At 37.2% G+C, this 14,897-nt stretch overlaps 1 long non-coding RNA gene across 1 annotated transcript; it reads left to right on the plus strand.

Moving 5' to 3' along the window:
* The first annotated feature begins 2,107 nt into the window (after window positions 1–2,107).
* On the plus strand, window positions 2,108–8,966 carry LOC149133723 (uncharacterized). Its single transcript, XR_016243414.1, has 2 exons — window positions 2,108–2,622; window positions 6,916–8,966. It is a non-coding gene; the product is annotated as an uncharacterized LOC149133723 (long non-coding RNA).
* Window positions 8,967–14,897: the final 5,931 nt, after the last annotated feature.

Consider the following 14,897-nt stretch of genomic DNA (forward strand, 5'->3'; position numbering starts at 1 on the left):
ACTGCTTTGTCTATATATAATAGATCATGCGTTCCTCTAGCCTTCTTCTTGCAACCTTTCTGTTCTTCTGACAGTAAGTTCTGGTTGTCAAGGTGCTCGAAAATACTTTCTGAAAGCATTCCTGTGAGCAGTTTCCACACTAATTGCAAGCAAGTGATTGGTCTATAGTTGTTAGCTGTATTACCATTGCTTTTGTCATTATAATGAGTATTGTCTTCCTTCTAATCATGCAATCTGGTATTATTCCCCCATTAAGGCAATCCTGAAGTTCCCTCGGCGTCCATGTAAACTACTAAATTTCTTTAGCCAATACCTCTGAAATAAATCTGGCCCTGGGCCCTTCCAATTCCTAACACTAGTCTTAAATCTGGTTGCTTATCACTCACTAATTCTTCCCTCACTTTCTTTAACAATACTGCATCTCCATCATGATTGACTGGCTTACCCCAAATATTACAGCAGAAATTTCTAGATTCTTCTGCATTAGATTTCTCATCTTCAGTACTTCCTTCTTTACTATTTATTCGGTTATAAAATCTCCTTTGGTCTGTCTCAAATAATATGTTCTGTTGATACTGATCTATTCTATTCTGATATCTGGAGAGCTTGCCTGCCACTGCTATGATACGCTGTTTCAACACTCCTATTATTGTCTCAAGCCCTGTCTCTTTGACTAAGTATCCTTTCTCAAGGTAAGATTTGCATCTTGTATTTGCTAACTTGTTCAATTTCTAGGCTTCTGTTCTACTTAGATCTTGTCTTAAAGTCTTCACTTTATTTTGTAATCTCCTTTTCCACATTTGCTCTTTTCTAATCTCTCCCTCTGATCTCTACCCTTTCTGCATATATCAATAAGATTGTGTCTCCTATATTTTTAGTATCTATCCTACTGATAACAGAATCTACTTTTCTGGTCTTCCTTTTGTTGGTACTTTTTAATGCTGGCAATGTGTTTCTTACTTCTTTACTCATTACTTCCTGCAACTCATCTAAAATCTTCTGATCTTCCACATTTAAATCACTACCACCTTGTCTTTATTTTCCAGTTCTCTTGTTATTTCCTCTATCCAAGTTCTGTCATCCACTTCCTTCTCCTAATAGTATCAGCTTGATCTACTTATCTCTGCTCAGTTACTTTACCCATACCCTTTTCTACCCAAAGTGTTACCATCCTTTTTCTATAGCTCTATCTTTTAGGTTCACTTTCTAGTAACACTGCATCACTATCCTCTTTTCTTCGCTGGTCCACTTCCTCCTCCTTACTCTACTATCTGCTGATGGAATATTAGGATAACAGCTGTGGTCAGTCTGCATTTTTACTGAACCACTTCCGAGCGTGGGGCTTCCCCTTAAAGGTCTAGCTTCACTTTCGTTGTTATAACCTTCATCACCAACGTCATCACCACTATTATTTTTCGACCGACATCTAATAGTTTCAAGCAACTTTCTATTGCATTATTTGTTGCACATTTGTTCTTGTGGGGTTGAGTGTGCTGCGTTTTTTGAGGTGGGTATTGTATCAGTATGTTTTGTTTGAGTCTTCTGTTGTATTAGTTTTTGTATTGTGTGTTGCTTGTGCAGCTCAATTTGTATTCTTTTGTCAGGTATCAGCCTTCTATGGCACATGTGGGCTTTGTTCATTTTGTTAGGTATTTATGGTATGAGTTTATTCCTGTATGTTTTTTGGAGGAGTGTTGCATAGTAGAGTGTGAAAATCATAAATCAACTATTTCATAACATTTATGATTATCTGTCCGCAGTTCTTTGTCTTTCGGTTTAAAGTTAATCAGAAAATCTTATTCATTCTTTCATCTGCCTGCCTACAATCCGTGCTAGTGGAGTATTGAAGTGGTTTAAGAGCCATTTGGCGTCTACTTCTAGCGTGTTGGTGTAGTTAATCCGCACCCTTTAATATAATTCTTTATATAATTATTTCTTGCAAACAACTCGCACATGCAAGTGCTACCAGTCGAGAACTCCGCATACCGAAGGCCAGCAAGTGTATGGGGTAATCAGGAGAGAATGCGCGCTGTTTCGGAGCCTACCTCTCGACGGCATCAATGCGCACCAGCCCCCCCCCCCCCCACTGATATGAGGCCCTGCTTGCTAGATTAACTAGTTATTAAAAACAAAGCTCAATATTTCTCTAACCATCGCTCATCGTCTCTTTTTAACCAAATCCAGTGGCTAGCCTTCTCCACTGTATTTTGGATATCGGTCATGGTGGTATTTACCTTACGATGAGTTAGGCCTAACGATAACAGCAGTCGTCTCACATTGTGTCCTACAAACCCTCTACATCCAACTTCAATTGGAAAATGCTCCGCTTTCCAGCCTGCGTCTTCACATTTCTCGAGAAGGTTTACATAACGGTCAATCTTTCGAGCCCGCGCGGCGTCCATATTATCTTCATGAGGAACCGTTAACTCGACTAGATTTACAACGTTCCTTCTTTCACACCACATTAAAATGTCCGGTTTTTCCGTAACTGGGATGGGAAAGAATGCCTGGCACCCAGGCAAATCTGCAGTCACTTCCCAATAGTCGTTCCACTTTTCATTTCTCACAGGAAGTTTCTTGTTCTTTTTCTTGAAACGGATCCGCTAACCTGAGCGCACGAAGGTAATAAAATCTCTAGATGGTTCTTTCAACGGTTTTTTCTCAGTGTTGTTGAGATGAATTTGGTTCTTCATGGCACTGAAGATAACCTTCAGGACCAGGTTGTGTCTCCATGTATATCTATTCAATGCTAAGGAACAGTTGGAAAGAATATGTTTCAGTGTTCCGACCTTTCCGCATTTGCATATGTCATTCTCAGAGACGTTCCATCTTACGAGATTCCTAGGTGACGGCAAAACATCATAGGATGAACGAATCAGAAAACTTAGCTGAGATGTCGTCCACTTCCATATTTCATCCCAACGTATTTTCCTCTCAACAACATGTTCTTCCCATCTCTTTATCTGTCCTTGTTGACTACATCGGATCAAATGAAGCTCTCTTCTCTCTGCTTCTCTTGCTTTGACGCTGTTGCTAACAACAGATCTGCGTTCGCTCCGCATCATATCTGCAAACGGTCTGAACTGATTTGCGCCAAAACCAAGTCCTCTCCGATGGTTCTGTGTTGCACCCACCATATCTCTGTGTACAAGAGAAGACAAGATGTCATCAGTCTCTGTTTCTGCTTTCCACTTCCTGGCTGTTTTCACCTCTGGTGGGTTCTGCCTGATTTCCGTATCCTTCGATTCTCTCAGCATCATCACCGTCCGTATCTTCCCTAGTTTGTATATTTCGACTATTGATGCTAGTGGTAACTGCAACGAAGAAGCTCTTTTACGATAAAGAGCTGAACTGTTCAACATCCGAGGTAGGCCTAGCCACTTTCTAATGAACACGTTACATTTTTGTTCAATGATTTGAACTCGTGACAAGGCTACCTCGTATATTAAAAGTAGCCACGAAAGTCGCGGGAACAAACCGAACTGCAAGCACCAAATTTTATAGTTACCTGGTAACTTCGAGTTATCAATCGCTCATAATCCAGCCTCGGCTTGTTTCATGATTTCCATTCCGTGATTTCTATCTGACAATGTTCCAGCATATACACGCCCCAAGCTCTTGACGGGTTCTTCTTTGACTGTTGGAAAGCTTTCTTCAGCTATTCGAAACTTGAATTCGTTCTGCACTCCCTTAACAAATATCAGACTACGCGACTTTTTTACTCTAAACCGCATCCTAGACCACCTCACAAGTTCGTCTAGTCTCTAGAGGGCATTCTGCATGACTTGTTTATCTGTAGCTAAAAGTGTCATGTCATCCATGAAGGCTTTCTTAGGCAATTGTACATAGGCGATTTGTTCCGAAAAATACACCGCTTTCAAAATCAACTCCATGACTAAGATAAACCACGTGACAGATATTGTACAGCCAGCAGCAATGCCAATCTCCAATCGGTGCCAATCTGTTGTAAAATTTCCAGCTGTAAACCTCATTTCGAAACTGTCATAGTACATCCTCATTATTTTGATCACTTTGTCTGGAATGTGGAAGTGGTCCATGGCTCTTATCAGTAATTCGTGTGGTACTGAGCCATATGCATTAGCTAGGTCAAGTCATACCACGTTCAGACTTCTCTTTTTCTGCTTGGCATCCTGGATCGCTTTCCAAATCGAAAAACAATAATGTTCAACGCATCCAAGGATCCCGGAGATTCCGGTCTTTTTAACGGACTCATCAACATACCCGTTATTTTGTAAATACGTCACTGTTCTCCTGGAAAGAATTCCCATAAAATCTTGTCTTCCACATTCAATAAGGATATCGGCCTCAACTGTCTTTCGGCAGGTATATACCTTCTGCCTTACACCAGTTTTCTACTAGAGTCTCTTCGCGCCACAGTTGTCGGAGTAGGACAAAGAGCTTCTTTCGCAGACGATTGCAATATTTATAGACTTTATATGAGACGCCATCACCTCCTGGGGCACTCTTTGCTCTCGCTTTTCTTACGAAATCATTCACCTCTCTCTCCGTGATGTCCCCAATTTGGAATTCAATATCAGGTTCTGAGAGATGATTTAGCCCATGTAGAGGTGGCAGTGGTTGGTTACGGTGCGGATCGCTGTAGGTTTCTTTGACATGAGCGTCCAATTCTTCTTTCGTGCACGATAAAGAACCGCTCTTCGGTTCAGTGAACAGCTTCTTAGTAAACCCGTACTGGTCCTTCAGAAACTGACCCCGAGCCCTTTTACTCTCCTTTCGACGCTCATATCGGCGGATATGTCGTTGCACATAACGACATTTCCTTTTCAAATCGTTATAAAGCAGTGCGAAGCCAGGTTTGTCATCTTCTGCAGCATATTTCCACCACTTTCTTAGGCTGGTCTTTTCTTTCCTCAACTGTTTCATTTTCCTGATCCTCCTGTTTGGTCTACACTTTCCTTTCGCTAATCGGATATTCTCTTTTACTCCAAACAATTCCTTCCCTGTATCGTAAATTGAGCATGTTAATTTTCCCAGTTTCTCCACTGTAGAGCCTGTCATTTTATAAAGACCTCGACGTACCTTGTTTTCAAACTCTTTCTCATTAGCAGCAGGCCACAAAACCCTCGGTTTCCTCCGAGTACTATCTGATGCACCAGTTTCATGACTTGCAGTTTCCTGACGGGAAGAGGTCTTTGCTGTAGCATTTATCGATCCGCTGTGGTTTGCGTCCGGGGATGATTTGCCACGTGTTTTACGATCAGATGATCTACACTGCTCTGTATTCTTCTCAAAAGTTTTTCCCTGGTGTATCTTCAAGCATCTTACAGTTGCAAAAGTTCTACAGCACAGCTTGTATCCAAAGTTATTTGCACTTCGTTCGCTGTTCGAATGAATAGCCGTATTCGTATCCAAGGTCGTTTCCGTGTCAACTGGGTTTGATTGATTCTCGACTCCCCCCTCTCGGTCAATCGTGGGGCTGTCATTCTCATTCGTAGTTGTTACAATATAAATTAGTATAAAATGTTAGCTATAAGGTTTTTATTTCACTCTGGCCACTTAATAAAATCATTAAAGTGATTTTATCCTTAATTCTATATAGAAAAACAAATATTTTTGCTCCTGATCAAATTGCATTCGCTGCGAGGTTATTTTGATAAAAAAATGCACATGGCTGTGATGAAAAGAAAAATTGGATTTTTACTGATGTATGCGTGTAAATGTATGTATATGGTCGCACGAATACGGTGTTCATGTGGCTATGTATAGATATTTGCATGTATATACTTTGATATATTGTACTGATGATAACAGGCTGTTTTATAACACCAAGTTTCAAATCGATCTACAGTTAATCAGAAAATCTTGTTTATTTATTCATCTGCTGGCTTACAACTTGTGCCAATGGAGTATTGAAGTGGTTTAAGAGCCATTTGGCGTCTACTTCTAGCGTGTTGGTGTGGTTAATCCGCATGCTTTAATATAATTAGTTATATAATTATAAATTAGTATAAACTGTTACCTGTAAGTTTTTTATTTCACGCTGGCTACTTGATTTTATCCTTAATTCTATATATAAAATATATACATAGACGCAGGAGTGGTTGTGTGATAAGAAGCTTGCTTCCCAACCACATAGTTCCGGGTTCAGTTCCATTGCGTGGCAACTTAGATGACTTTTACTATAGCCCCAGGCCGACCAAAACCTTGTGAGTAGATTTTGTGAGTAGATTGTGAGTAAATTTGAAAGAGGCCCGTCGTATGTGTGTGTGTGTGTATTTGTGTGTCTGTGCTTGTACCCCCATTGCTTGACAACCGATGTTTGTGTGTTTACGTCCCCGCGGTTCGGCAAAGCAGACCGATAGAATAAGTACTAGGCTTACAAAGAATAAGACCTGGGGTCGATTGTTCGTCTAAAGGTGGTGCTCTAGCATGGCTGCAGTCAAATGTAAAAGAATATATATATATATATATATATATATATATAATATACACAGACATTCATATATAAATGCCTGTATGTATACACACATATATACACTTATACATACATGCATATACATAAACATATGCTTCTATAAGTTAATGTGCATATGTGTATGTGTATATATTTATATGTATGTATGTATATTTATATATATATATATATATATATATATATATATTTGTACTTTTATAGATAGTTATACATACTTGCACACACGCATAGAAATAGCTATATAGCTATATACATTGTGAACTTGTATCTTGTATTCATGTGCAAAATACAAGCTGTTAGAAAGAGTATATTTAAATGAAACACTTAGAAACACATAATCACATAATGTTTGACTGATTTTTTAAAATTTTTGCACAGTCTTATCTAAGTTTGAAATACTAAATATACAGACATATTATTCATATGAGAATCAAATCAGTTATCTTTATCTCCGACAGACTTATGGAACAAGCAGCTACGCAAAGCAAATACTCACAGATAAACAGACTTTACAGACAAATCATATGAGTAAATAAGAATGCATTTAAATGTTTAAATATAGGCAAGACATTTTTGATAAACGAGGAATATCAATATATGACTTCTGATGAACACTAGAGTATTGTTCTTTTTTGTTTCATTTTACTGATTATATTGTTCATATTTTCGAGATTATTGATTCAAGCTATTGAATACACACGAAGTCGTTCCTAATTTTCTATCTGTCGATGCTTGACAACTAACTGCAAAATATTTCCTCAGAAACCGCCAACGGACTCATGTTAAAAATGGTACTAGATGTTTTGAATAAATCTGGGGCTCCACAGTTACCTGGGAGTTAAAAGAAAGCGGAATAAAAGATATGGAAGTTGAACAGAACAACTCTGATTGGGAAAGCCCATGATAATGAGGGTACAATGACTCCAGTCTCTTTCTTTTAAACAGCCGCATTATGAAATCGTTTGACTTTGTGTAACGTACATGTAACTAATCTGAAAGGGTATATTCTGTTGATTGAATGATTGTATACTACTGTGACTTGATATGAAATTGTAACGCCACCCCCACCCCCCTTACTGACCTGAGTGTTAACAAAATTCCCTCATGATATCCAAGATCTACGCTTGATAGTTCGATTCACCGTACTTTATACAACCCATTTTCTAATCATTAGCAGTTATTAATTTGATTGATTACTTATTTCTACGGAATTCTGTGACATTCATTTTATTTTTTATTACGCAATGGAAACTTGGCATTTGTCCGCTAATAAAATATATGACACGAAGACCCAGAAACACGTAATCATTGTTTTCTTTCTTTTTTCTTTTTCTAGTTCCTATCAATGACTGAAAGTATAAAATATATACACATATCATTCAGGTGAATAACACGGCCATATATTTAAAATAAATTCAATTCATATGTGCATGTATTTCAGTATAGACATAGAGTGAAGTCGGTGCACCAGCCTGACCGCACGGCTTTCTCTGGAACTAGTAAAGAAATATATTCTGACTCAATTGTATTTCTTTTAGTCTTTTATTCTGAATTTCAAAGAGGCTATATTGTGGGGCAGTCTGAAGGTGGACATTGTTAGCCTAAAACCGCAGAAAACCTTAGAATTCCGCTTTCTACAGTTCATAGTGTGATTGTGCTGCAATTCACCATCGAGAGGAAGGAGTCCACATCACCTCGCCCAGGTTGACCAGGGCCTCCTGACAAGACCCGTCTCTTTGTTAAGAGAAGTTGGTATCAGTCCCAGAACAGCTGTCAGGTATCTCCACAAACTTTTTTGAACAGCCAATATCAAGCGGAGAAAAGATTAGGCAAGTGAGATGGTGGAGAGGCGACTAGCATTTTTAGACACTGTCATATTCTCTAGTGAGTTTAGATTTGCTGTATTTTCGGACAGTGGTTGAGTGTGTGTGCCTGGCTTCAAGAGTTGTGAAAGATTGCCGTCAACAATGAAACATGGCAGTCATTCTGTGATGGTCTGGAGAACAATTTGGAGCAATGGTCGATTCAAGCTGGTTGATCAGAGCTGGTGGAGGGAAGCATAAACTCAGATAAATATGTGTCCATATTGCAGAAAGGACTTCTAACCTTCTCAAGTGGTGAAATTATTAAAGAATCTTCTTTATTCATGGAAGATGGGGCTAAAATGACCCAAAAATTGTTGGAAGAGAATGGCATTAAAATGCTTCCATGGCCAAGCATTTACCAGATATGAACCCTATTGAACACCTCTGGGGCATAATGGACAGGACACTTCATAAACAGAACAAGAAAGCATCTTCAAAGCAATATCTTTTGAGATTGCTGCATGAAACTTGGCAAGAAATTCCACAAGAGAATATTCATCATCTGACCAGTAACGTGCCTAACAGGGTCTTTGCATTAAAAAATGCATAGAGCATGTCTACTAAATATTAAATATTCGTATTGTAACAACTAATAAATAACTTGAATGTATAATTTCAGATTTAAATAAATTTTAATGACTATATGAGTGCCTATTTACTTCTGTCATGTCTGTGTATATCAGTTATGTTTGCTGCATATAGAAACAAAATGGATTTTAGAATATACTGGTTTGGGATTATTATTATTATTATCATTATTGTGGAAGGTGTTTATAAGCCATTTAAAATAACACACAAAATCCGTTAGATTCACTTCAACATTTAAATTTAATTTGTCAAAATATTTTCGTCGCTTTGAGACCGCGACCTGTTCACTGACAAAATTCTGTGCTGCAGTACAGAATTCTGAGATGCAGCACAGAATTTTGTCAGTGAACAGGTCGTGGTCTCAAAGCGACGAAAATATTTTGACAAATTAAATTTAAATGTTGAAGTGAATCTAACGGATTTTGTGTGTTATTTTAAATGGCTTATAAACGCCTTCCACGCTGCAATTGTTTTCGTTCCAGCACACGATCTCAGATCAGGTCACTTGCTATGCAAGTACATCTCCGTAATTATTATTATTATCTTATAATAATTCTGCTTGTCAGTGCGTTACTTAGCCTGTCGGTAACAGAGAAAAAGAGGATGAAAGAAACGAGGAAGAAAGAAAAAGGGAAGGAGAAAAAGAGGGAGAGAAGATGTGAGGTTGGGGAATGTAAGAGAAAGATAAGAGGAAAAAAGGAGGAAAAGAGGATAAGGCGAAGAATGAGTCAGAAAGATGAAGCAAGAAAAAGAGGGGAGGGAAGCGTCCATGACGGGAGGTAGTGGGAACGTAATATTTATTATGTGGTCGAAAATGTTAGTTGAAGGTAGTGATATAGAGGAGGAGAGTTAGAAATATAATTTTAGCAGAGAGGTGATGGTCAGGTTAAAGAATGGCAGAGAGAGGTGGGTGAATTATCCACGCTTATTTACGTGGAAGATATATGCAATTTAACTAAAGGTTGTATCCTATGTACGGGGATATTTTTCTTTTTTTTGATAGGAAGAATGTGGGTGAATATTTATTTTGAGTGCTGTGTATTAACTATAAAATTGTTCATAAAGTATATAGTGCATATAAAGTGCATTAAGTAAACATCGTATTTCAATTTTTTTCATTTTTCAATGAGCTGTAGATGAGCAAGTATATTTCTATATAGACACAACACAAGCTACGCTTCAGGATTTTTGGATAAAGTTTCCAGAAATAACCGAATAGGTTTACCATTAATTCTAAGAATTATTATTATTATTATTATTATTATTATTATTATTATTATTATTATTATTATTATTATTATTCAGTAGTTTTATTTCTATAGCGTGCTTTCACTTCACTACCGAGCGCAGCTCTGTGTGCCTTGGGTACGTGCTGTGCTTTGCTGTGATACTCTTATGGTTACTGTATTGAAAGTGTTTTGCGTAGAATGTGTGCAGTGCCTAGTAGTGCAATTTTCTGTATGTTATATATACTTGTAAGTCCTGGTGTTTTTGTTATGTATTTGTCTGAATATTTTTTTAACATACATAATGCACCCATTATGATAGGAATTGTTTCTGTTTTTAGATTCCACATTCGAGTTATCTCTATTTCCAGGTCTTTGTATTTTGAAAGTTTCTCCATTTCTTTTAGAGAAACGTTGTCATCTGCTGGTATTGATACATCAATTAGAAAGCATTTTTTTCCTTCATGATCTCTGACAACTATATCTGGCCTATTGACCTTAATTTCTCTATCTGTGTGTATTGGCATATCCCAGAGTATGGTTGCTTTCTCGTTTTCTGTGATCTTTTTTGGCGTGTGTTTATACCATCTTTTTTCTGTTGTTATTCCATAGTGTTAGCATAGCTTCCAGTATATATAGGTCCCAGCTCTGTCGTGTCTGTGAATATATTCCTTCTTAGCAAGAACTGGGCAGCCAGAGATAATATGATTTATTGTTTCTTGTCCATCGCCACATATTCTGCAGTTACTTGTAATGTTTCTTTTCATTATATGTTTTTGGTAATTTCTGGTGGTAAGGCTTTGGTCTTGTGCTGCAATTAAAAATCCTTCAGTCTCTGCTTTGAGTCCTGAGCTTCTCAACCATTGCTGAGATTTTTGTCTGTCTATTTCTTTTGCATTTAGTTTAGCCCAGCATTTGCCATGAAGGGGCTTTTCTTGCCATCATTTTATCATGGTCCGTTGCTGTTCTAGTTTTAGTTTGGATTTCATTTGTTTTATAGCTTATGTTGTTTCTTCTTCTTCTTCTTCTTCTTCTTCTTCTTCTTCTTCTTCTTCTTCTTCTTCTTCTTCTTATTATTATTATTATTATTATTATTATTATTATTATTATTATTATTATTATTATTATTATTATTATTATTATTTGTTAGGTAGTATGATTTCTTGTTTGTATTTGTCTTCCTAAAAGACTGAAAACAGTTTTTTGTTTTGCTCGTGTTTTCTGCATGTGCCCCACCCTTATTGCGGTCCCTATTTGTTCCATGTACTTCTCAAGACTTTTACTCACTGTTGCTAGGGCTCCGACAATTACTGGTACTTTTTTCATCGACCACAACTGCTTAACCTCCCAAGCTAACCTGTCATATATATCGAGTTTTCCTTGCTTCTGAAGTAGGTATTTTTGCAGTCCTATGGTGGTTATTTTATAATGGTTTTCCAGCTGTATAAGGCATCTGCCACCTTCTGTACGTTCTATATATAGCCTTTCTATGACAAATTTTGGGTGGTGCATCCTAGATCCTGTCATTATTTTTTTTGTTTTCCTGTCTATTTCCGTTAGTTCATTTAGTGTCCAGTTAAGGATAGTGTAGCTGTAACTTATAACTGGGACGGCTAAAGTGTTAATACCTATTATCTTGTTTTTAGCATTGAGCTCTGTTTTCAGTATTGATCTAACTCGTCTATAGTATTCTTTCTTTATTTTCTCTTTCATTTGTGTGTGTTGTATCCTATCTAGTTCATTGATTCCTAAATATTTGTATGTCTGGCTTTGGTCTAATTCTCTTATTTCATTGGCTTTATCTAGTGTGGTGTTGCTACTCTTAACTAGTTTTTCTTTTTTCAGGGTTGCTTTAGCACATTTTTCTAATCCAAATTTCATATCTATTTCTTTGGTAAATCCATGCACTGGCTGTAGTAGTGTTTCCAGCTGTTTATCATTTGTAGCGTATAGATTTAGGTCATCCATATATAAAAGGTTGCTGATTGTTTTGCCATTATTATTATTATTATTATTATTATTATTATTATTATTATTATTATTATTATTTATTGTCTTTGCACAGCTTCTAATTCTGGAGATGTACCACGGTGTCAGCTGTTCACTACTAGTGAACTAATGTAACACCCCTTATCTTTCGAGCACCTTCCGGAGTATTCGAGCGGTTCCAAGCAGTGCTGTTTTCTGCATGTGCCCCACCCTTATTGCGGTCCCTATTTGTTCCATGTACTTCTCAAGACTTTTACTCACTGTTGCTAGGGCTCCGACAATTACTGGTACTTTTTCATCGACCACAACTGCTTAACCTCCCAAGCTAACCTGTCATATATATCGAGTTTTCTTTCTTCCTCATCGCATACCTTGTCAGCTGGGCATGCTATATCTATGACCCAGCATCGTTTGCTTTTATTATTATTATTATTATTATTATTATTATTACTTTTAATCTGCATCTTTGTTACTGTCACTTGCCGCGATACACCCAGCGTCCTGGGGCGAGTGAAGGATAAGAGATGCTACAATATGACTGAAAGTAATACAACACAGATGGAGGATGTTTCTAAGGATGTCGGCAGTACGTCTCAGCACAATCTTTTTGATTTCTCTGAGACATAGTTCTCCTGGGATTATATCTGCATGTTTCTGATATCTATTTTTATCATACCTAGAGCACGTTCAATAACAGGAATAGTTCTCGTTTTAAGATCCCACATCTTTTGTATTTCAATTTCCAGGTCTATATATTTACTCAGTTTGTCAAATACCTTGACAGATATATTTATTTTTATCAGTGAGAACACTTACATCTATTAGTCTACAAGTATTTTTTTCCCTATCTTTAATAATTATGTCTAGTCGATCAGCCTGGATCTTTCTGTCAGTGTTGACTGGAAAATATCAGTAAGTAGGAGTGATGATTTTGTAGTGTTTACATATTTTCCAATGTAAATACTGATCTACCCTGTCGTGGCGATCTTTATATTCATTTGGTGTCAGCACAGGACATCCCGAGACGAGATGGTCTATTGTTTCGTAAAATGTGTCACAAAATCTGCATTTAGTGTCAGAACCATTTTGAAGAACGTTAACCTGGTAGTATTTCGTGAGCAAGCTTTGGCGTTGTGTCGCCAACATGAAACCTTCAGTCTCTGCTTTCAGTCCTGAACTTCTCAGAAACCTGGTGTAAGAAAACATTTTCAAAGAGAAAAGTATGCTACCACAATGAATTACAGAAATTATGTTTTGAAAATAGTCTATACATACCTCTGTGTGTGGTTCATTTCTTGGATACAGGCAGAAAGTTATCATATATATACATATATATATATATATATATATATATATATATATATATATATATATATATATATATATATACATACACACACACACACACACACACACACACACACACACATATATATATATATATAAGCAATGTTAATTCTCTAAATGAAGTATTAACAGTAACTGCACGATAAAGAGTAGTATATTGCCACTTAAGTGTGGCTGACCCCTAGGGGTGGATGTTACTGTTGCTTTTAGCCCCAGGAGGACATCTCCTCCAGCTGGCTTATCGACACACTACTGTGTCCTGTTTGCCAAGGGAAGTTATCCCTCTCACCATGATCTGTAGCACGAACGGATCCGGATTTCAGGGTTATTTCCCTTCGTCGGCGTTCGATAGCCACTGACCTTGGTGAGAGAGACAAAATCCTGGCATTCTTATATCTACTTTTCCAGTGAAATTCTTCACTGATATCGAAAAGGTGAAAACAAGCAATGTTAATTCTCTAAATGAAGTATTAACAGTAACTGCACGATAAAGTGTAGTATATTGCCACTTAAGTGTGACTGACCCCTAGGGGTGGATGTTACTGTTGCTTTTAGCCCCAGGAGGACATCTCCTCCAGCTGGCTTATCGACACACTACTGTGTCCTGTTTGCCAAGAGAAGTTATCCCTCTCACCATGATCTGTAGCACGAACGGATCCGGATTTCAGGGTTATTTCCCTTCGTCGGCGTTCGATAGCCACTGACCTTGGTGACAGAGACAAAATCCTGGCATTCTTATATCTACTTTTCCTTCGAAATAACGAATACATAAAAAAGATTTTAAAGGAATTTTAGAAATATTTGGGGGATTTTTTGATAGATTTAATATAACGTAATGATATGTCTATCACTTGTATTTGTATAATAATGGGAGACAAGATTATTCGAATAGGCTATGATGCCGGGACCGGCAAAATATATATACTGGTTAGCTCGCTGTCTGATATATGTGAGATGAGTTCACAGCTTTATTCATTAAATGATCATTTATTTTAACGTATTTTGTGTAAACATATAAGACCCCTTGAGATCGTCAGTGCAGTGGTTGTTGAGATTTATAGGCAGGACTCGAACATTATATACAAAAATCACAACTATATAGTATATAGTATATGATAGCTTTAGTTTTGAACATCATATACAAAACCACAACTATATAGTATATCGCATATGAAAGCTTTAATTTTAAAGTTTGTGTCAAAGTGGAGGCTAATCCGAAAACAAAAACCATTATTTAAACGGAAATGCATTGTGGCTTTCTCCGATGGTGTCCCTAAAGTTCTTATGCTGTAAAATATAACATCAAACGCTTTAAATTTATTTTTTATTCGTAAAAACCGAAGGCAAGCATATCGGTTGTATTTGTTCCATAAATTTGTTTAATATCCTCTCGCATTAACGAGTACTCATTCATTAAGGAACGAG

Source organism: Octopus bimaculoides, chromosome 10 (assembly GCF_046866305.1).
Source record: "Octopus bimaculoides isolate indiv1 chromosome 10, ASM4686630v1, whole genome shotgun sequence".
Taxonomy (NCBI): domain Eukaryota; kingdom Metazoa; phylum Mollusca; class Cephalopoda; order Octopoda; family Octopodidae; genus Octopus; species Octopus bimaculoides.